At 41.6% G+C, this 23,280-nt stretch overlaps 1 pseudogene; it reads left to right on the top strand.

Moving 5' to 3' along the window:
• The first annotated feature begins 2,445 nt into the window (after positions 1–2,445).
• LOC132098193 (NLR family CARD domain-containing protein 3-like) overlaps positions 2,446–23,280 on the top strand; it is a 68,267-nt pseudogene continuing 47,432 nt past the window's right edge.

Raw genomic sequence — 23,280 nt, forward strand, 5'->3', positions numbered from 1 at the left:
TTTGAATTTTACTTACTTTTGTATTCTTAATGCAATAGTGTGGATTGTATCTTTTGGATGTCATGTTATTGTTGTATGTTCTGTTTTTTGTTAATAAAAAAAAAAAAAAAAAAAAAAAAAAAAAAACCAACGTGAAACACACACGCTTGATATCCGTTTTTTTAATTCTTGATATTAGCATAAATGTGAAAATCGGAAAACGAAGCTTTATCTGTTTTTTCATTTTGGTTTTGGAAACAGATAAAAAAAAACAAGTCGTTTTTTTTATTTTTCCATTTTTGGTTTCAATTAGAAAAACGAAAGAACGAATGATACACGGATTGAAAACACTCACTGTGGCTTTTTAAAAGAATTGTTATTAATTTCTAGATTTATATCTGTTATTTTTCAGTTGTGGCTGACTATCAAACTAGACAATAAAAGAAAGTTTCATGTTTTTCTTTTGCTGTATTTATTCATTCATCACACACAGGATTTAACCTGAACCAGGCTTAACTCCTGAACTCCTAGCATTACTCTCTCTCTCTGTGTGTGTGTGTGTGTGTGTGTGTGTGTGTGTGTCTGTGGCCTGGCAGTGAGCAATGGACATACGACAATTCTTTAAAAGAAAAAAGACAGATTCAGGTGAGAGACTAGGGACAGTCCATAATGACATTTGTTTTCTTCTGCTGAAAAGAGTTAAGTTAAAGTAACAGATAATGCTAACCCGCTGCTGTTGTATCAAATTACTTATCTAGGCAATGGTCCCCTGCTTTTATTTTTTATTTATTTATTTCAAACTCACAAGCTTCTCTTGTGAAAGGAATTTGTCATTTAAAAAAGTTTCTAAGCCCAATAATAATAATAATAAAGACATTTAAAATGACTCTTGATATGAAGCTTGTTTTATTATTATTTATTGATGACATATTGGTTTATGAAAGTTCAGACAGGCGTGCATCCAGATATGTTAGAGATGGCCATTTGTAAATAATTTACAGAAGATGAATTACATTTTGTTGTCCAAGTACCTGTTACTTTGTTCAATGACAATAAAGTTGAATCTAATGTAACCAATCTGATGACTGTTGATACAAAAGGAGGCACATGGAGTTAACGGTCAGGAAAACCAGCTGAGTGAAGAAGGTTTTGTGTTTGTTACAGGGGCTGTCTGTGTGAACTCTCACAATTAAGCTGTTGTTCTGAAAAGGTCTCAAAAAAAAAGAAAAAAAAATCTGGATTTTAGAGTTAGTTGAATCAATGTTAAAATTATAAAGTTATTTTTCAATAGACATATTTTTTGTTTTCGTGTGAAAAGAGGGTGGGTGGAGGCATTGGGGCTCCTTGGGTGCTCAGCACCCCTAAAGCTCTGACCCTAGAATCGCCCCTGATGGCTAATATTGATAAAACTGAAATTTAACAAAAAGAGACTGGGTTGAGTTTTTCATTTTAAATTTTAATACAACGAAGATGATCTGTAATGTTGTTTACTGCAAAATCTGTTGTTTAGTACAAATGCACATATTGCCTGGACCATAAAATGTTTAATATTTTTATATTATATTTAAAATGAAAAGAGGCAGGTTTGTGTTTTATATTTTGTTTTTTCATAAATAGGCAAACTTTATGTGTAGTTGAATATAATCAATATGCGTTGCCTGAACCACATTTGTGTGGCTATAATGTTTAAGATTTATTTTAATGAAAACGAAAATAGTTAGTATGGTGTTTTATAACATATTTCGTTGCCTAAAATATAACCGAATTTGTAGAGCGAGCTGAGTGAAGCGCGCTGCGTCAGAAGGTGGGCGGGGTTAGGATTCCCAAGATTTTCCAAGATGGCGCAGCCTGTACCCCCATAAACGCTTCAAACCCGGGGTGCTTCTCAATATCCCTACTCGTCTCCTCGCTCCTCCGTCCTCCATCCTATGACCCGGAAACCGATCGAACACAGCCATCTTGAAGGACATCTCAATTCTCTAATTGCACCATGAGGAGACGAGGATCGAGGAGGGAGGAGGCTTCATGAGGAGAGATGAGCGAGGATACACAGGTGTATCCTATGCGGAAGTATTTTATCGACTTAACGTGACGCACGTATAAATTCTCCTCCCCCTTCACATCTGTTGTAACAATTTTTATTTATATTTTACCTTTTCACTTCAAATAAACCATGCATGTCATATATTTCAAACAGGGCATCTTGCTTTATTAATATTTATTATGAATGTCTTAATTAACAAACTTTAACAACATAAGGGCAGATCCCTTTAATCACAGCTGATGACACTTTGAAGTAACGCTGAAGGGAGCGAGGATAAATCATTTCACTTGATTCAAGTCCTCCATCCTCACGTCTTTTCCTTGCGTCCTTCCCTCGCATCCTGAAAGGGCGGAGCTAAGACACGAGGAAAGGAAACGAGGATGCACAAATATGAATTGAGATGTCCTTCAAGATGGCTTGTCTTCAGATCTCAGAGTTGACGGTAAGTTGAGTTCTCAGCTTGTGATATCATGTATTATTGTAGAATGTCACTCTAGTGTTAAACTCTTCACACTTTAACGGGTTGTGACGCAGTTTAAAATGGATGTAAAGTCAGTCAGAAAGTCGAACATGTTTACGGGTTGGGATGAAGATTACAATGAAGCTTTGCTTGGAGTCAGGCACTAGAAAAAGCATGGTTTAATAAAGAGATTGTTCTGTATATGATATGATATATGATATGATATGATATGGGTTATTCGTGGCCTAATGGTGAGAGAGTCGGGCGACGGCACGGAGCCAGGAATTCTTCAGTGGAGTGGCCAGGCAGGGGCCAGTAGTTACCTTGGGGTGCCACAAAAAACATCATTTTGCCAACAAACACGGCACTTATCCAACCTTAAAATACTTTTTAAAGTATTGTATGTGCCCAAATCACAATGATGTATAACCCAGCCGGCATTTCAACGTTGATTCAACGTCAGGTACCAGGGTTGAATCAACGTTGAATTACCTTTCGATTTTGCAAATTGGATCAACGTTGAATTCACGACGCTGTTTCACCGTCTTACCTTCATCACGGTGAATTAGGGTCGTTCTGCAAACCTTGGATTAACGCTGAATGAGGTGTTGATTTTGAAAAGTTAATCAACATTGATAACACGATGTTGTTTCACCGTCGTACCTGGCACCATGTATAAAGACACAATTGTATGTTCAATTAGATCCTAGTTGGCATTTAGATCAACACGGTACATGCAAGGCTAAAAATCAACTGACTGGCAGCAATCCCACTGAGCAAAAGTACGTCGACACGACGTCCCCTGCAGAGCCAGAATGAACGTTTTTATGACATGTATTTTCGACGTGTTTTGGACGTCCAATATCCACAGGACATCTCTAGGAGGTTAAAACTGAGTTCAGATTTCTGGGCAAAATAAACACTCTTAGGCTGCATTCAATTAAATCTCATGTTTATTTCCATGCAATTTATCTTTTTACTTGTAAATAAACTTAAAGAAACATTGTGTTAACACAAAAAAAACATAAAATAAAATAAGTTTCACTAATTATACAGTGGATAACAATTAACAACTAACAACTTAGTTTAGTTGGGTCCACACATTATGTTCACCTGTTGGAGCTTCACTTTTTAAGCTTTTTCATTTTTATTTCAACTGCAATTAGCATAAAATTATTAAATATATTCTTTATTCATGCAATAGTCAAGTGTTTGTGTGCCTAAATATTATCTGCATGCACAATAATAATAATAATAAAAAACACAATATACTTCAATGCAAGGGTTTTCGATCTGGGGTTCAGGACCAAAGCAAATGGGTCCACAAAACAATTTATACCATATTTTCAAGTCATATTTTTGATTCTTCTGAGATGTGCTGAATTATTCCAAAGTAACTTATATAAAGCATGTAATGTCAAAAAGCCTAAGCACAACGTAAACATAAAAGTGGGCACTTAAAGTTTCTATAAATATAGTTCTCACTCTCTCAAGTCTGTCTGTACACAGTAGCATTGTCTGTACCTCTGTGCTTTCTACATTTCAGGATGAGGTTCACAGAAACTGAGATGGCAAGTGTATTTTTTCTTTGGTTTCTTTATTTAACAAAATATATACTGCTTGTAACTAATGGCACTAGAATTAGTTTATTTTATACATAGGCCTTAATATTTTTATTTTTGTTCTGTTTTGAATAGCATTAAATTTAAATGATTTGAAGTGAGGGAAAACAAAATCGTTACAGTGTTTATAGTGTTTAAGTTTCTTTACATTTGTTTTATTTATCAGTATTTAAATTATTTCTGAAATTAATAGTAAAATGTTTCTTATACACCGATGCAACTTATGTGTTTTTTCCTGACCTGGTGCAACTTAGCCCTATATTGTGCTGTATTATTAAACACATGTATTATTTAAAAAATGGGGATCATTTAAAAAAGACTAAATGAATAAATAAAACAATCATATTATGTTCATTATACTCCAACCCACAATAATTTTAAGCCTTAAAATAGCTTCACAATGCTCATTTTTACCTCTGTGGTGAAGATATGATCAGAAAATTCTGCCAGACTGATTTTTTGTCTTTAGTGAATCATTTCAAAACGTGATTTTAAAAATTATTTTAAAGTTTAAAGTGCCTAACTTCACAGGATTGCGGACGCATCCATGATACACCACAAAGGCTGTTTTAATACAAGAACGAACACTTCACACAAGATAAAGTTTTGATAAATTATTGTTAGTGACAGAATGTATTTGTATTTGCCAGTAACGTTACTAAATCTGACCACTAGGTGTCAGTAGTGTTAACGTTACCAGTACAGTGTGTAGATTATGAATCAGAAGTTTAACTTTTTTTGTTGCTGTTCCCGTCCTGAAAAGTAGAAAAAAATATACACAAGATAACAAAACCGTTACTTTTATTTGATCAAGAATAATTATGGTTACCTGTTTTAGTGACCAATTTTAACCCTTGTGGATTGTTCAAATTCACTACCCTTTGGAGTTGTTCGGGATGAAAACATCCACTCAATGAAACTGCTGTAAAAATGTATCAGATTCATATTTTTTGTAAATTTTTTTTGCATAAATCTGTTAATCAACCTCAGTCCTCATCAAAACTACCAAATGTTTTTTAAAAAATCCAAGATTTTAACTCTTTAATTGCCAAGTTCATAAATGATGTCACTGATTTGGGGGAAAAAAACACACAAAATGACTTATTTTCAATATAAAAGTAATTGTGGCTGGATTTTTTTTTTACTTTTTATAACAGTCTTGGGCATGTCGAAGTTTAGTAGCAACATTGGCTTTGATGCATTTTTAGTTTTTGTGCAACATTGGATTTAATTTTTTTTCTCCCTAATTAGTTGTTGGTGGCAGTTTTTGCCCCATTGACTTCCATTATAACGACATTTTTTGATTGCAAAGCCATGACACCATGTAATCATGCATTCTTGATTGTTGGTGGTTTTCCCTGTTGGGAAGAGGTAACATTTGTTATTTTTACAGTTGATCACTAGGTGGGACCATTAACCATTTAGATAGGCCTGTGCAAAAAAAGCTTAGTTTCTGACTTGTATATGAAGCTATATGGAGTATAACAGCATATTATATTGAGTGTGTATGTGTGTGTGTGTGTGTGTGAGAAAGAGAGAGAGAGTGTGTGTGAGAGAGACCTTTGCGCACTTACCTTAACGTATTTCAGAAAATCACAATGTACACCTCAGCTCTTAGAACTACATGGAGTAAACAAAAGTGTATTTATGCATGTAATGATAAAAGACTTCCTATCATCGGGAAGAAGGAGTCGGGAACCGGCGGATAATCAAACAACATTTTAATAAAGCAAAATAAACACAAAACAGCGCACCAGCCCCTCACGGACGACTGGTGCGCGCAAATAAAAACCAAAACACAACTAAAAGCCCAGGCCTGGTCCTCTCTCGTCCTTCACTGTCGTCTCTCCAGTTTTATATCCTTCCATCTCCTCCATGGGCCTCGAGACCGGTGGGTCGAACAGGTGTAGCTCATCTCCAATCACTCCACCGGCCTCGCTCCCATGTCCCTCGGCCCCGCCCCACTCGTCACAATGCACCTGCTGCCTTTTAATGGTGGTGAAAGTATTCGGTTGTTAAGTGATGTAAGAAGCGCTGTTTCCGGGTCCAGGCCTCAACTCGCTTCACTTGAGAATATGACCTCAGCAGCCGTTTATGAGCACTGATTATTCATATTGATATTTAAGTTAAACGCTTTCAAACTTACGATATACACTACAGTCTCCGTGCTCACAGCGTCCCAAACACAAATAATTTTAAGATATTTTTTTTATATTTATATTTTCATTGTCTGGCTATCTGGTACTTCAGTATGGAGTTAAAGGTTAATGTTATAACTTTTTCACTAGTATTCTATCACAGTTTATATTAGCACCTTTTGTTGTTTTCTCGTGGTAACTGATAGAGCGTTTGGACACGGAAGCGCTGCTACGTGACGTCAGACTTTGTAAATGATTCAAATGTCCACACAAGTCTCAGGTTCAATGAATACTCTGTATTGTTACAATCGTGCAGCAGGTAGCATACAGACAAGTGCTCTCAAAACTAAAGACTCACGCAACGCTCCGTCCCCTAGGGCAACGCCCCCGCGTGCGTACGTAACAGAATGCCCTTAAAGCTATAAAGTCACATTTACATGTGCACATTATATGACATCTCCCCTTTTAAGTTTTGTTTCTTTCTCTGAGGATACACAAGATACCAAAGATATCCTGACTGTTCCTATAACTGAACATTTGAACGGTACTACACTTGATTGAACAGTAAGGCACTAGTATTAGTAGGCATCAAACATTAATCTGTGCAATGTATAAACAAGCCTTAGAACGTAAGCTCTCTTTGCAGTGTAAATAAACTTTTCAGTCCACAAAATCAACAACATTTCCTTTTAGTCGTCTTTTCCCCTCCCCACAGTGTATGGCTCCAAAGATGAATAAAATAGCCACACCTTCACAGATTCCACCTTTCAACAGGTTTACTCAGTCTACCAGACCGGGTATGGAACAATCCAGTCTGAGTCTCTGGCAGTTTGACACTGGGTGTTGGTGATGCAGTGTCAGCGAAGACTGCGGAGTCAGGCTGCTGTATGGCAGCGCCTTGCTTTAGTCCATCTGGAGCTAGAGGGTGAGTGTCTCCAGCTACCGGAGGAACATGCTGCCAGTGACGCCGGTTGCATCTTAAAGTTGCTCCCTGAGGTGTTTCAATAACAAAGGAGCGTGGTGTGGTGCTGTCTCCCGTGACAACGGCAGGTGTTCTCCAGGCTTTCTGATGGTCCAGCTTCATGAGGACGGGATCACCTGGCTTTAAAGAAGGCAAGGGCCTAGCTCCATGGCGCTGATTAAAGTAGAATGCTTGTTTCCCCTTTTCCCATGCATCCTTAGTCCTGACCGTTTCCAGATCAGGCCATCGGGGCTGTAGATTTGCCTCCAGTGTTGGAAGGGTTGTCTTTATCTTCCGGCCCATGAGTAGCTCTGCCGGGCTCACGCCTGTGGTGGTGCAAGGCGTTGACCGAAAGCACATAAGAGCAAGCAGAGGGTCTTTCTGCATCAAGATTCTTTTAGCGGTCTGAACCCCTCTCTCTGCATGTCCATTCCCTTGAGGGTTGTGTGGACTAGAAGTGATGTGTATAAAGTCAAACTCTCTTGCAAAGTCTTTAAATTCCAGACATGAAAACTGAGGCCCATTGTCAGACACAACCTCGTCTGGACAGCCAAATCTTGCAAACACTGTCTTCAACTTCAAGATTACCTGCGAGGCAGTGGTTGTCGGCAGGTGAAGTATTTCCAGGAACCGGGAAAAATAACACGACAAGGTAGGTGTGTTTGTTATGATCACACAGGTCCATAGCAAGTCTCTTCCAAGGCCGGTCAGGAAGGGGGGTAGAGATGAGAGGTTCTTTCCGCTGGCTAGGTTTCATCTCTCGGCATACCTGACAGGACTGGACTTTTTGTTGGATTGCTGTTGATATGCTGGGCCACCATACGGACGCATGGGCTCGCTCTCTACACTTTGTCAAACCTTGGTGTCCGTCATGTATTCGGTTCAGGATCTCTTCTCTCAGCTCATCCGGAATCACCATACGGCTGCCTCTGATGACGATCCCATTGCATTCAGATAATTCAGCTTTCATGGGAAAATACTCTCTGATTGCTGCCGGGACGTGGCCTATGTAATCTGGCCACCCTGCCTTTATGTACTGCAACACTAGCTGAAGGTTACAGTCGGCTGCTGTAGCTGTCTTTATGGCCTCAAACTTATGTGGGGTTGCAGGCAGGGCGTCTACAATGGCAGTCTCCGTTTCCAGGCACTGTAGTGGACTCCGTGAGAGTGCGTCGGCCACTGTTAAGGTCTTCCCCGGTGCATATTCGGCTATCGGTTTAAATCTCATAAGTCTCATGAGTAGTACCATATTGGTACGTTGTCCAGGTCTTTCTGATTCATGAGTGGCACCAGGGGTTTGTGGTCGGTGACCAATTTGAAGCTCTCAAAGCCAAACAGATTCTTTTCAAATTTCTCACAGGCCCAGACACTCGCCAAACACTCCTTCTCAATCTGTGCATATCTGGTCTCGGCATCAGACAGGCGACGTGAACAGTATGCCACAGGTTTCCATTCCTCTTCATGTAACTGCAACAGGACTCCGCCTATGCCATAACTGCTGGCGTCAGCTGAGACAGCAGTAGGCCGGTTCAAATCATAGAACTTCAGGACTGGAGAAGTGGACAGGATGTCTTTAATCCGCTGGAATGCCTCCTGCTGAGGATGGTCCCAAGTCCATACTGACTTGGACTTAAACAGTTCATAAAGTGGCTGACACACTGTAGACAAATTTGGAATATATCTCCCCAAGTAGTTAAACATGCCCAAAATACGCTTTAGGTCTGGCACGTTCTGTGGTGGTGGGAGCTCGCGGATTGCTTTGACTTTTTCAGGGTCGGGCCTCACACCTGATTTGTCAATGACATGACCCAAGAAGTGAAGCTGGTTCTGCCTAAACTTACATTTCTCTTTTTTAAGCTTCAGGCCGGCTGTCTCGATCCTTTCCAGCACCTTGCTGAGACGTTGGTCGTGCAGCTCTGGAGTATCTCCATACACAAGGACATCATCCATAAAGATAGCCACGCCTACCAGACCATTAAGGGTCTCAGTCATTTTGCGTTGAAAGATTTCCGGAGCACTTGTGATTCCGAATGGGAGTCTTTTAAACGCATATCTCCCAAAAGGGGTTATGAAGGTGGTTAACTTGGTGCTTTCAGGGTGCAGAGGTATCTGCCAAAACCCGGAGGCGGCATCCAGTGAAGTGAACATGGTTGCGCCACTGAGTTTAGCAGTAATTTCCTCAGCAGTTGGAAGGACATACCTCTCTCTCCTTACAGCCTCGTTTAACCTCTTCAAATCAACACAGATGCGCACCTTCCCATTTTTCCTTGGAACTGGCACCATAGGCGCACACCAGTCAGTAGGCTCAGTCACAGGCTCAATCACCTCATTTTCCTCCATGCGTTTTAATTCCTCTTTTACTTTTTGCAGTAGAGGCAACGGGACACGACGAGCAGTGTGCACTGTGTATGGCTCAGCATTATCTCTTAACAGGATTTTAACAGGTTCAGTTTTGAGTGTCCCGTGCTCACCGAACGCTGTGTGGACTTCCTCGACACGTTTCACAAGCCCCATGGTCATTGCGGTGGCTCTGCCTAGCAGATTGTTTGCGTTGCGGCCACTGATGACGTATACTGGAAAACAGTATGGCTTTCCTTTATATTCTGTGCTGGCTTGGAACTTTCCTAGACAGTCCAGCTGACCACCTGGACTGTACAGTGTGATATTAGATGACTCCAGTTTCTTGTCGGGAACTAGTTTGTTGAACACCTCTGCTCCCATAATGTTTACATCTGCACCCGTGTCAATTTTGAATTTGACCGGTGTTGTTCCAATTGTAAACTGTATTGTCCATCGTTCATCACTTCCGTTTTCATTTGTGACTGCACCCAGGAAATATGGTGTCTGTGAAACAGTCTCTGTCACTTCTCTGACTGATTTACTATAACATTTTTTTTCCCAGTGACCCACCTTCTTACACTTGTTGCATGTGGAGTTCTTGGCTGGGCACCTTTCCGGATCTCTGTGTTTCAATTTTCCACATTTTCCACAGTTTGCGTCTCCTTGGTCATTTTCTCTCTTTTTAGGTTTCCACTTGGGCTTTCCTCTGCCTAATCCTCTCCCGCGGATTTCCTGTACTGCTGCATGTGACTCCCCCTGCAGGTGAACTTGGAGTGCAACCTCCTCAGACTGGCGGACAGTTGTAATTGTTTGGGCAAGTGTAAGATCAGCCATTAGCTGCAATTTACGTGACAAATCCTTGTCCAAAATGCCTACAACAATGCGGTCGCGGATGTGTTCGTCTCTATTTACACCAAAGTCACAGTGTTCATACTCATAAAGGGCTCTGATAAACATTTCCGCTTTCTCACCGGGCCGCTGCGATCTCTGGTGAAAACAGGCGCGCTCGTGAATCACGTTGCGTTTAGGATAGAAGTATGCGTCGTATTTTCCCAACACAACGTCGATCTTCTTCTCATCCCCCGCCGTCTCAAATGTGAAAGACTTGAAAATGTTTTCAGCCTCAGGCCCCATAGCATAAATCAGCGAACTGACCTGTACTTCGCCATCCTCTTTACTCAGTTTAGTGGCCAGCCGAAATCGCAGGAAACGTTGCTTCCAGTCAGCCCATTCATTTGGACGATCAAAAGCGAAACTTTCCGGAGGATTAAACTTGGCCATCTTTTCAGAGAAGCGATGTGTCCGTCAAACGCTTCTGACACCATGTAAATGATTCAAATGTCCACACAAGTCTCAGGTTCAATGAATACTCTGTATTGTTACAATCGTGCAGCAGGTAGCATACAGACAAGTGCTCTCAAAACTAAAGACTCACGCAACGCTCCGTCCCCTAGGGCAACGCCCCGCGTGCGTACGTAACAGAATGCCCTTAAAGCTATAAAGTCACATTTACATGTGCACATTATATGACAGACTTAAGCGAATAGACTAAACAAAAGCAAAGTACGTGGATTTAAACCATTGCATGCCATCGTGCTGGATATTTAATGGTGAGAAAAGCAGCAAGCAACACGAGAAAGTTTATAGAAATGACTATGTAGCATGACCCCTCCAGCGAGCTGCAGCTTATTTGAAGTTGGTATTGCATTTTGGTTCATAATACATTGTTCATAAATTTGATGCAAAGTATATTTTTTTACAGGATTTTAAGGTTTTAAACTGGCTTTACCATCAAGAAAAGAGGAGCATTTCACTTATAGGCCATATGTACTTTTCACCATCAAAAGGCAGCAGGTGCATAAACGCACTTTTTTTTATTGTTTATTCCATGTAGTTCTGAGAGCATGAGGTGCATATTTTGATTTTTTCAAATACTGTACATCAAGGTAAGTGCACAAAGGTCTCTCTCTCTCTCTATCACACATACACACACACTATAATTTGCTATTATACTCCATATAACCCCATACAAGTCAGAAACTATGCCTTTTTTTGCACAGGCCTATCTAAAGGGCTAATGGTCCCACCTAGTGATCAACTGTAAAAAATAACAAATGTTACCTCTTCCCAACAGGAAAAACCACCAACAATCAAGAATCTCACACACACACAAACACTATAATTTGCTGTTATACTCCATATAACTCCATATACAAGCCAGAAACTAAGCCTTTTTTTGCACAGGCCTATTTAAAGGGTTAATGGTCCCACCTAGTGATCAACTGTAAAAATACATTTTTTTACCTCTTCCCAAAAGTGAAAACCACAAACAATCAAGAATGCATGATTATATGGTGTCATGGCTTTGCAATCAAAAAATGTCGTTATAATGGAAGTCAATGGGGCAAAAACAGCCACCAACAGCTAATTAGGGAGAAAAAATTTAAATCTAATGCTGCACAAAAACTAACAATGCATCAAAGCCAATCTTGTTACTAATCTTTGACATGCCCAAGACTGTGATAAAAGGTAAAAAAAAATCCAGTCCACAATCACTTTTTATATTGAAAATATGTAATTTTGTGTGTTTTTTTTCCCCAAATCAGTGACATCATTTATGAATTTGGTAATTAAAAAGTTAAAATCTTGGAATTTTTTTTAAAATTTGGTAGTTTTGATCAGGACTGATTAATAGATTTATGCAAAAAAAATTGAAAAAAATATTTATCTGATACATTTTTACAGCAGTTTAATTTAGTGGATGTTTTCATCCACGAACATCCCGAAAGGGTAGTGAATTTGCCCACAGTGTACCATTGAGTTTTTGAAAAATTTCAAAGCATTTTCCCAAAATATGGGTCAAAATAAGATTTGTCACCAAAAATCATTCCATTAGCTCAAACACAGAGAAAGTTGTGGCCAAAATAAGACTCAACTTTACCCCCTAGTGGACGAAAACGTCCCCAACAACCCACAAGGGTTAATAACTAAATTAAAAAGGGTCATCTTAATTTTACCTCAGACTGTAAATTGAACCACCTAAAATAAACCAACAGGGATATGTACAATTACAAAAAGAGGAATTTGAAAATATATAATCTTTCTAATCCAAATAAATAATTAGAAATATTAATCTGAAGTGAAATTTAACATTAGATAAAACGACGAATAAAAGCACATTTATGCTTACCTTTGGCTCAACAACTGAAACCAGTTGATCTTTTATTTTGGTGGAAAACTACAGTTTCTGTAAAAAAAACATGTTTTAGTAATGTGTCTCATGACAAGAGATGTGTACATTTGTGCAGTGAAAATGTGTTACACAGTTCGAGAAGGGAACCTTCAACCAGGACCGCTGTAAGGGGAGGGAAGATTAGGACAATTCCAAGGGCTCAGCGTGAGAGAGGGCACCCCGAGTGGGGGGGGGCTGTGTCTTCTTTACAATGGGGAATGCAGAATGAGATTTGATTTGAATGAGATCAGGGCGGAGCAGAGGACCACCACAGCCAAGAAGACGGGACAGAAGCCCACCAGGGCGGAGCAGAGGACCACCACAGTGGATTCGATGGCACAGGAGAGAAAGTCTGGTCAGGTGGAACTGAAACGGAGAACATAAACAGGTCTAAACTGGTCTCATGGAGGACCTCCGTGGCCATGACAGGACAGACAGAGAGTTGGTGGATGGCCTCCATAGCCATGACCGGAACAAATGAGAGCTCATAGACGGCCTTCATGGTCGTGACAGGATAGGACGAGAGCTCTGGAAGTTAGGCTGAGATGTGACAAGGCACTGGGAGTTCGGCTGAGACGTGACGAGGCTCTGGTAGATCCGTGGTGATTTGACTGGTTTCATAAAGATCAGCTGTGACTTGACTTAGTTGACAAACAATTTAGATAATTACCGTCCTATCTCAAATCTTCCATTTATTTCAAAAATTCTTGAAAAAGCAGTGGCAGCACAGGTCCATGCTCATCTTAGTAATAATAACTTGTATGAGTGTTTTCAGTCAGGGTTCGTCCTAAGCATAGCACTGAAACTGCACTAGTGAGAGTAACGAATTACCTGTTAATGGCTGCTGATAGCGGGTTGTTATCTATTCTTGTTCTACTTGACTTGAGTGCAGCTTTTGACACAATTTCACACAGTATTCTCTTGCATCGACTATCTGGCATTGGTATCACTGGTATTCCTTATGCCTGGTTCACTTCATACCTTTCAAACCGCACAGTTTGTACAACTAAAGAAATTTAATTCCCAACCTTCTCCTGTTAGCTGTGGTGTCCCCCAAGGCTCTGTCCTAGGCCCCCTATTGTTCCTAATTTACCTTCTCCCACTCGGCAATATCTTTTCAAAATTCGGTATTAAATTTCACTGTTACGCCGATGATACTCAGCTTTACATTTCTACAAAGCCTGATTCCATTCTCCCTCCCTCCTGCCTTACCAACTGCCTTCATGAAATAAATGTTTGTTGTTCTGCCAATTTCCTCAAACTTAATGCCAGTAAGACTGAAGTATTCCTCATTGGTACTAATTCTACTCTCTCTAAGTCATGCAGTTTTACATTATCCATTTGATGGTTCTCCCATTTCTCCCTCCCGCCAAGCTAGTAACTTGGGGGTCATCTTTGACAGTACCCTATCATTTGATGCTCACATTAATAACATAACCAGGTCTTGTTATTTTCATCTCCGCAATATTGCTCGCCTCCGTCCATTTCTCACTCCGCATAGTTCCTCTATCCTTGTTCATTCACTTGTTACCTCCCGCATCGATTATTGTAACTCTCTATTATCTGGTCTACCACACAAATCTCTTCATAAACTCCAGCTGATTCAGAATTCTGCAGCTCGTATCATAACCCGGACTTCACCAATTGAACACATCACCCCATCACTTCAACAGCTACATTGGCTTCCTATCAACTTTCGGATTGAATTTAAAATTCTCCTCCTCACATACAAATCTCTTCATAACCTTGCTCCACCTTACCTTTCAGACCTCTTACATCCCTACACCCCTTCTTGAACTCTCCGATTCCCCTTCACTGGGTCTCCTACATACACCCTCAGCTCGCCTAACCACCATGGGCCATAGGGCCTTTAGTCTTTTAGTCTTTCTTCTCGTCTTTGGAATTCTCTCCCAGTCAACATCCGTAATTCAGACTCTTTAGCTCAATTTAAAGTCAAACTTAAAACTCATTTATTCAGAACTGCTTATCTTCTATGATTACTTTGTGCACTCAAGTCCAGTATTTTTATTCTTTCTTATTGACATTGTTATTTGCTGTTATTTTCTGTTTTAATATTGTTACTGTTGTTACTTGTACGGTGACCTTGAGTGGTTTGAAAGGCGCCTTAAATAAAATGCAATATTATTATTATTATTATTATTAGTTCGTGAAGATAAAGGCCCAATCCCAATTCTATTTTATACCCCTTCCCCTTGTCCCTTGAAACAGAGTGTCAAGGGCTAGGGGAGAAAATATTCCCCTAAGGATTGGGACACCACTACCATGACATCACACGTCATCATACGTCGTCTAGCTCATTCAATACACACATATACTGGTGTGCTGGTGTGCATTGGAGCCTTTAATTATCGTTCTGTATTAATGAGCTGCTTATTGACACACACACACACATCAGAAATCACGCAGCTCACACATCCAGGAGAAAATAAACTTGTCAACACTGCCCCACAAATTTTATTAAATACAGTTTAAATATTTTCCAGCGACGAGAGGATACAATCGCTGTTTTTAAGTAAACTCACTCTAAAAAGATAAACGCACAGACGCGAATACACGCAACTTCCATTTCTCTCTCTCTGTTTCTATCTCGAATAGGCAATATTTGAGAAAATGGTTTAGCAATTTCTAATTATTGGGGGGATTAGCCCCCATCAATGTCTACGGACGCTATCGCCCTGATCAGACATATGCTGTGGTAATATCATGCAGTCTGTAATGATATGACGTTAACAAATATTAGAAATTTTTTGCTAACATGTCTTTGAGTAACATGACCGTTAATATGAATTGTGGGGCGGCAGTGGCTCAGTGGTTCATGTAGGTTGTCTACAAACCGAAAGGTTGGTGGTTCAATCCCCAGCTCCACCTGACCAAGTGTCGAGGTGTCCTTGAGCAAAACACCTACCCCCAGCTGCTCCCGACGAGCTGGATGGCTGACATATGATTACTTTTCGTTAAAATCTTTATTTATGCCAAAAAAGCTTACATTTGTGTCTTTTTATTCGCTGTATCAGCCATGTTGCCGAGATAATTCATACCCCTTCGTTTGAAGTGTGGTCTCGAAAAATCTTAGTTCAAAGGGCTATATGGGGAAAGGGGAAGGGCTAAGGGGTAGAATTGGGATTGGGCCAAACTGTGACTTGACTTTGGTCATGAAGCTCAACGGTGACTTGACTTTGGTCATGAAGCTCAACGGTGACTTGACTTTGGTCATGAAGCTCAACGGTGACTTGACTTTGGTCATGAAGCTCAACGGTGACTTGACTTTGGTCATGAAGCTCAACGGTGACTTGACTTTGCTCATGAAGCTCAACGGTGACTTGACTTTGCTCATGAAGCTCAACGGTGACTTGACTTTGCTCATGAAGCTCAACGTTGACTTGACTTTGCTCATAAAGATCAACGGTGACTTGACTTGGCTCATGAAGATCGTTGATGACCTGACTTGGCTCATGAAGATCATTGGTGACTTGACTTGACTCATGAAGTTTAACTATTGTTTTACTTGACTCTTGGGTGTTAGAGGTGACTTGACCTGACTCTGGACGGTCAGTGGTGACTTGACCTAACTCTGGACGGTCAGCGGTGACCTGACTAGACTCTGGGAAATCAACAGGGACCTGATCAATGGTGACCTGACTAGGCTCTGGGAAAAGAACAGGGACCTGATCAACGGTGACCTGACTAGACTCTGGGAAATCAACAGGGACCTGATCAACGGTGACCTGACTAGGCTCTGGGAAAAGAACAGGGACCTGATCAACGGTGACCTGACTAGACTCTGGGAAAAGAACAGGGACCTGATCAACGGTGACCTGACTAGACTCTGGGAAAAGAACCGGGACCTGATCAACGGTGACCTGACTAGACTCTGGGAAAGAACCGGGACCTGATCAACGGTGACCTGACTAGACTCTGGGAAAAGAACCGGGACCTGATCAACGGTGACCTGACTAGACTCTGGGAAAACAACAGGGACCTGATCAACGGTGATCTGACTAGACTCTGGGAAATCAGCAGGGACCTGATCAACGGTGACCTGACTAGACTCTGGGAAAAGAACAGGGACCTGATCAACGGTGATCTGACTAGACTCTGGGAAATCAGCAGGGACCTGATCAACGGTGACCTGACTAGACTCTGGGAAAAGAACAGGGACCTGATCAACGGTGACCTGACTAGACTCTGGGAAAAGAACAGGGACCTGATCAACGGTGACCTGACTAGGCTCTGGGAAATCAGCAGGGACCTGATCAACGGTGACCTGACTAGGCTCTGGGAAAAGAACAGGGACCTGATCAACGGTGACCTGACTAGACTCTGGGAAAAGAACCGGGACCTGATCAACGGTGACCTGACTAGACTCTGGGAAAAGAACCGGGACCTGATCAACGGTGACCTGACTAGACTCTGGGAAAGAACCGGGACCTGATCAACGGTAACCTGACTAGACTCTGGGAAAAGAACCGGGACCTGATCAACGGTGACCTGACTAGACTCTGGGAAAAGAACAGGGACCTGATCAACGGTGACCTGACTAGACTCTGGGAAAACAACAGGGACCTGATCAACGGTGATCTGACTAGACTCTGGGAAATCAGCAGGGACCTGATCAACGGTGACCTGACTAGACTCTGGGAAAAGAACAGGGACCTGATCAACGGTGACCTGACTAGACTCTGGGAAAAGAACAGGGACCTGATCAACGGTGACCTGACTAGACTCTGGGAAAAGAACAGGGACCTGATCAACGGTGACCTGACTAGGCTCTGGGAAATCAGCAGGGACCTGATCAACGGTGACCTGACTAGGCTCTGGGAAATCAGCAGGGACCTGATCAACGGTGACCTGACTAGGCTCTGGGAAAAGAACAGGGACCGGATCAACGGTGACCTGACTAGACTCTGGGAAAAGAACCGGGACCTGATCAACGGTGACCTGACTTGACTCTGGGAAAAGAACAGGGACCTGATCAACGGTGACCTGACTAGGCTCTGGGAAATCAACAGGGACCTGATCAACGGTGACCTGACTAGGCTCTGGGAAATCAGCAGGGACCTGATCAACGGGGACCTGACTTGACTCTGGGAAATCAGCAGGGACCTGATCAACGGTGACCTGACTAGACTCTGGGAAATCAACAGGGACCTGATCAACGGTGACCTGACTAGGCTCTGGGAAATCAACAGGGACCTGATCAACGGTGACCTGACTAGTCTCTGGGAAAAGAACAGGGACCTGATCAACGGTGACCTGACTAGGCTCTGGGGAAAGAACAGGGACCTGATCAACGGTGACCTGACTAGACTCTGGGAAAAGAACAGGGACCTGATCAACGGTGACCTGACTAGTCTCTGGGAAAAGAACAGGGACCTGATCAACGGTGACCTGACTAGGCTCTGGGGAAAGAACAGGGACCTGATCAACGGTGACCTGACTAGGCTCTGGGGAAAGAACAGGGACCTGATCAACGGTGACCTGACTAGACTCTGGGAAAAGAACAGGGACCTGATCAACGGTGACCTGACTAGACTCTGGGAAAAGAACAGGGACCTGATCAACGGTGACCTGACTAGGCTCTGGGAAATCAACAGGGACCTGATCAACGGTGACCTGACTAGGCTCTGGGAAATCAGCAGGGACCTGATCAACGGGGACCTGACTTGACTCGGGGAAATCAGCAGGGACCTGATCAACGGTGACCTGACTAGACTCTGGGAAATCAACAGGGACCTGATCAACGGTGACCTGACTAGACTCTGGGAAATCAACAGGGACCTGATCAACGGTGACCTGACTAGGCTCTGGGAAATCAACAGGGACCTGATCAACGTTGACCTGACTAGGCTCTGGGAAAAGAACAGGGACCTGATCAACGGTGACCTGACTAGACTCTGGGAAATCAACAGGGACCTGATCAACGGTGACCTAACTAGGCTCTGGGAAATCAGCAGGGACCTGATCAACGGGGACCTGACTTGACTCGGGGAAATCAGCAGGGACCTGATCAACGGTGACCTGACTAGACTCTGGGAAATCAACAGGGACCTGATCAACGGTGACCTGACTAGTCTCTGGGAAAAGAACAGGGACCTGATCAACGGTGACCTGACTAGGCTCTGGGGAAAGAACAGGGACCTGATCAACGGTGACCTGACTAGACTCTGGGAAATCAACAGGGATCTGACTTGACTCTGGGAAGTCAATAGGGAACTGATTTGACTCATGAAGTTTAACTGTTGTTTTACTTGACTGTTGGGTGTTGACCTAACTCTGGATGGTCAAAGGTGACCTGATTAGACTCTGGGAAATCAACAGGGACCTGGTCAATGGTGACCTGACTTGACTCTGGAAAGTCGACGGGGACCTGACTTGACACTGGAAGATCGACGGGGACCTGACTTGACTCTGGAAGGTCGACGGGGACTTGACTTGACTCTGGAAAATCAACTGCGGCTGCCATCTTGTGCAGTGGCGCTGGGCTGGTGGCCATCTTGTGCAGTGGTGCTAGGCTGGCGGCCATTTTGTGAACAGTCTCCGGGCTGGCAGCCATTTTGTGGAGAGACTTTGGGGCTTCAATGCTGTCATGAAGAGCCACACAACAAAAGAGCATATTCTATGATATCCCTTAGACGGCCATTAAATTCCCCTCCAGGTAACCATGATTTAATTGACTCACTGAGTCCAAAATGAAATAAGTCCTTAAACAAAGCTTCATCATTTAGAGGAACCCGATATACTAGCTCACAGAACTGCTGAACATACTCCTCAATCGATTGATCTCCTTGTCGTAGATTTAACAGCTGGTTGACTGGATCCATAGGTAGGCTGGATTGGTAAGAGGCTGATATGGAACCGGAACTGATACCTTGGTGACAAGGGGATACTGGGCTGCTGGATCCTGGTGTGGCAAAGTCTTCTGTTATGAAGAGAGTCAGAGACGTTCGGATCCAAATGCTGAATTTATTTATAGAATGGTCGGACAGGCAGAAATCAGGAATGGCGTCAGGTATGTCAGGGGTAACCAGAATCGAAAACATGAACAAACAGAGATCAAGGCAGGCAGCAGAGAATCCGAGTCAAAATAAACAATCCAAGGTCAGACACAGGAAGAACAAAACACAGGAGAAAACGCTCTGAAATGTTAGACAGGCTAAACAAGACTTTGCAATCTGGTGGAGTGAGTGTGCTGCTTCTATGTGTATGTGTGTATTAGCTGAAATGAGGTGCAGGTGTGAGTGCAGACGCAGGTGTGTGTGTGCAATCAGTACCAGGAATGAGGCAGGATGGGAAATGGAGTTCTGAATGAGTCCTGAGTCCTGAGTGGAGTGCCCTTTACTGAAGATCATGGGCACTCCAACTAATGATCGTGACAGTTATCATGTATTGTGAAAAGTTTAAAGATGATAGAGGAAAGCTATTAGAAGAGGTTCAGAGGAAAGAGGACCGTGAAATTAATTTGAGACACCTGTTAAACCAAGAAAAGAGAAGTAATAACAGAGCAGCTTTAATTAAATATTTGAAGAACACGGGTTTAATGAATAAGATTTGAATTAGCTCTGATTCTCATCGAGAGGAGAAGCTCTGGATCCAGTTCACAGTAGCACAGGGACGGTAATGAGCGAGACTCGAGTAAACACGCATTCGGAAGACTTAAAATCCTTGACTTCAGATATCACATTCTAATATCATGTATTATTGTAGAATGTGGCTCTCGTGTTAAACTTCACACTTTAACGGATATTTGAGAGAGTTGTTGTGACGCAGTTTAAAATGATGTAGATGTAACCGAGCGCAGTGACGAGCTCATCTTTCTGTGCTAGACTTTGTTCAGACTGTTTCTCAGTTCAAAGATCGTAAAGAACGGACTCAGAAGGACGCGAGAACACAGAACGCATCTTTGTGAATAAATGTCATATTTTATAAAAACATGCATTGTATTGAAGTCATTTTTATTTAGTGCTGAAGAAATGTAAAATATGTGTACCCCATAATGGACAGATTTAATCATATCAGAGTAAATGTAATTAAATTTAGCAGACGCTTTTATCCTAAGCAACTTACATTTGCATTCAGGCTAACAGTTTTTTCCTAATATGTGTTCCCTGGGATTCGAACCCCCAACCTTGCACTTATTAATGCAATGCTCTACCATTTGAGCTACAGGAACACTAATAACACTACTAACATGATAACATAATAACGTTATACGAACCACAAACTATCGTTCTAATTCCATTAAGAAAACTTTGTCTAACCAAACAAACCTTAACAAACTAACGTTCTGGGAACCAATAATTGTTAGTTGGGTGTATTTGTGAAAATGATTAGGCTTTTTTTCCAGGTCTTTATTGCTTTATTAAAATAAAGGAATACAAAATGACAGTGTTTACTTTCACGAGCCGTCGTCAAAGCGCTTCTGGGTCCAAACGTTTTATCAGAACAACAAACGGTGCTGATATACACTCACTCATTCGCTGCATCCTGGATATCAAGAACACATCCGGACACTTTCATGTGTTCACTGTTCTTGTGTTCTTAAGTGTTGAACTTCGACGGTTAATGATGACGTACAGCGAGAACACACAGACACAAGATCACTTAAGAACACATATTAAGAAAAGATCCCTAGTCAGACCAGCTAGCAGTTAGCCAAGCGCTAGTCAGTCTTATTATTGGATTTTAAAAATGATGACCAGTTTTAAAGAAAATAAATAAAATAGCTAACTTTCAAGACTAGTCTAAACCAGTGGAGGGCCATCAGGGTCTTCTCTGCTTAAACCTATAAAAAATAAAAATGTGTAAAAAATGGTTTTATTACAACCCGAATTCCGGAAAAGTTGGGACGTTTTTTAAATTTTAATAAAATGAAAACTAAAAGACATTCAAATCACATGAGCCAATATTTTATTCACAATAGAACATAGATAACATAGCAAATGTTTAAACTGAGAAAGCTTACAATTTTATGCACAAAATGAGCTCATTTCAATTTTGATTTCTGCTACAGGTCTCAAAATAGTTGGGACGGGGCATGTTTACCATGGTGTAGCATCTCCTTTTCTTTTCAAAACAGTTTGAAGACATCTGGGCATTGAGGCTATGAGTTGCTGGAGGAATTTGGTCCCATTCTTGCCTTATATAGATTTCCAGCTGCTGAAGAGTTTGTGGTCGTCTTTGACTTATTTTTCATTTAATGATGCGCCAAATGTTCTCTATAGGTGAAAGATCTGGACTGCAGGCAGGCCAGGTTAGCACCCGGACTCTTCTACGACGAAGCCATGCTGTTGTTATAGCTGCAGTATGTGGTTTTGCATTGTCCTGCTGAAATAAACAAGGCCTTCTCTGAAATAGACGTTGTTTGGAGGGAAGCATATGTTGCTCTAAAACCTTCATATACCTTTCAGCATTCACAGAGCCTTCCAAAACATGCAAGCTGCCCATACCGTATGCACTTATGCACCCCCATACCATCAGAGATGCTGGCTTTTGAACTGAACGCTGATAACATGCTGGAAGGTCTCCCTCCTCTTTAGCCCGGAGGACACGGCGTCCGTGATTTCCAACAAGAATGTCAAATTTGGACTCGTCTGACCATAAAACACTATTCCACTTTGAAATAGTCCATTTTAAATGAGCCTTGGCCCACAGGACACGACGGCGCTTCTGGACCATGTTCACATATGGCTTCCTTTTTGCATGATAGAGCTTTAGTTGGCATCTGCTGATGGCACGGCGGATTGTGTTTACCGACAGTGGTTTCTGAAAGTATTCCTGGGCCCATTTAGTAATGTCATTGACACAATCATGCCGATGAGTGATGCAGTGTCGTCTGAGAGCCCGAAGACCACGGGCATCCAATAAAGGTCTCCGGCCTTGTCCCTTACGCACAGAGATTTCTCCAGTTTCTCTGAATCTTTTGATGATGTTATGCACTGTAGATGATGAGATTTGCAAAGCCTTTGCAATTTGACGTTGAGGAACATTGTTTTTAAAGTTTTCCACAATTTTTTTATGCAGTCTTTCACAGATTGGAGAGCCTCTGCCCATCTTTACTTCTGAGAGACTCTGCTTCTCTAAGACAAAGCTTTTATAGCTAATCATGTTACAGACCTGATATCAATTAACTTAATTAATCACTAGATGTTCTCCCAGCTGAATCTTTTCAAAACTGCTTGCGTTTTTAGCCATTTGTTGCCCCCGTGCCAACTTTTTTGAGACCTGTAGCAGGCATTAAATTTTAAATGCGCTAATTAAGTGGATAAAAGTGTAAAATTTCTCAGTTTAAACATTTGCTACGTTATCTATGTTCTATTGTGAATAAAATATTGGCTCATGTGATTTGAAATTCCTTTAGTTTTCATTTTATTAAAATTTATTTATTATTTAAAAACGTCCCAACTTTTCCGGAATACGGGTTGTATTATTATTTAGGTATCATTTTTAGTTTGTGTAATGTCCACAAAATGGCCTATGATTAGTT

The sequence above is a fragment of the Carassius carassius genome, chromosome 21, assembly GCF_963082965.1.
Source record: "Carassius carassius chromosome 21, fCarCar2.1, whole genome shotgun sequence".
Classification (NCBI taxonomy): domain Eukaryota; kingdom Metazoa; phylum Chordata; class Actinopteri; order Cypriniformes; family Cyprinidae; genus Carassius; species Carassius carassius.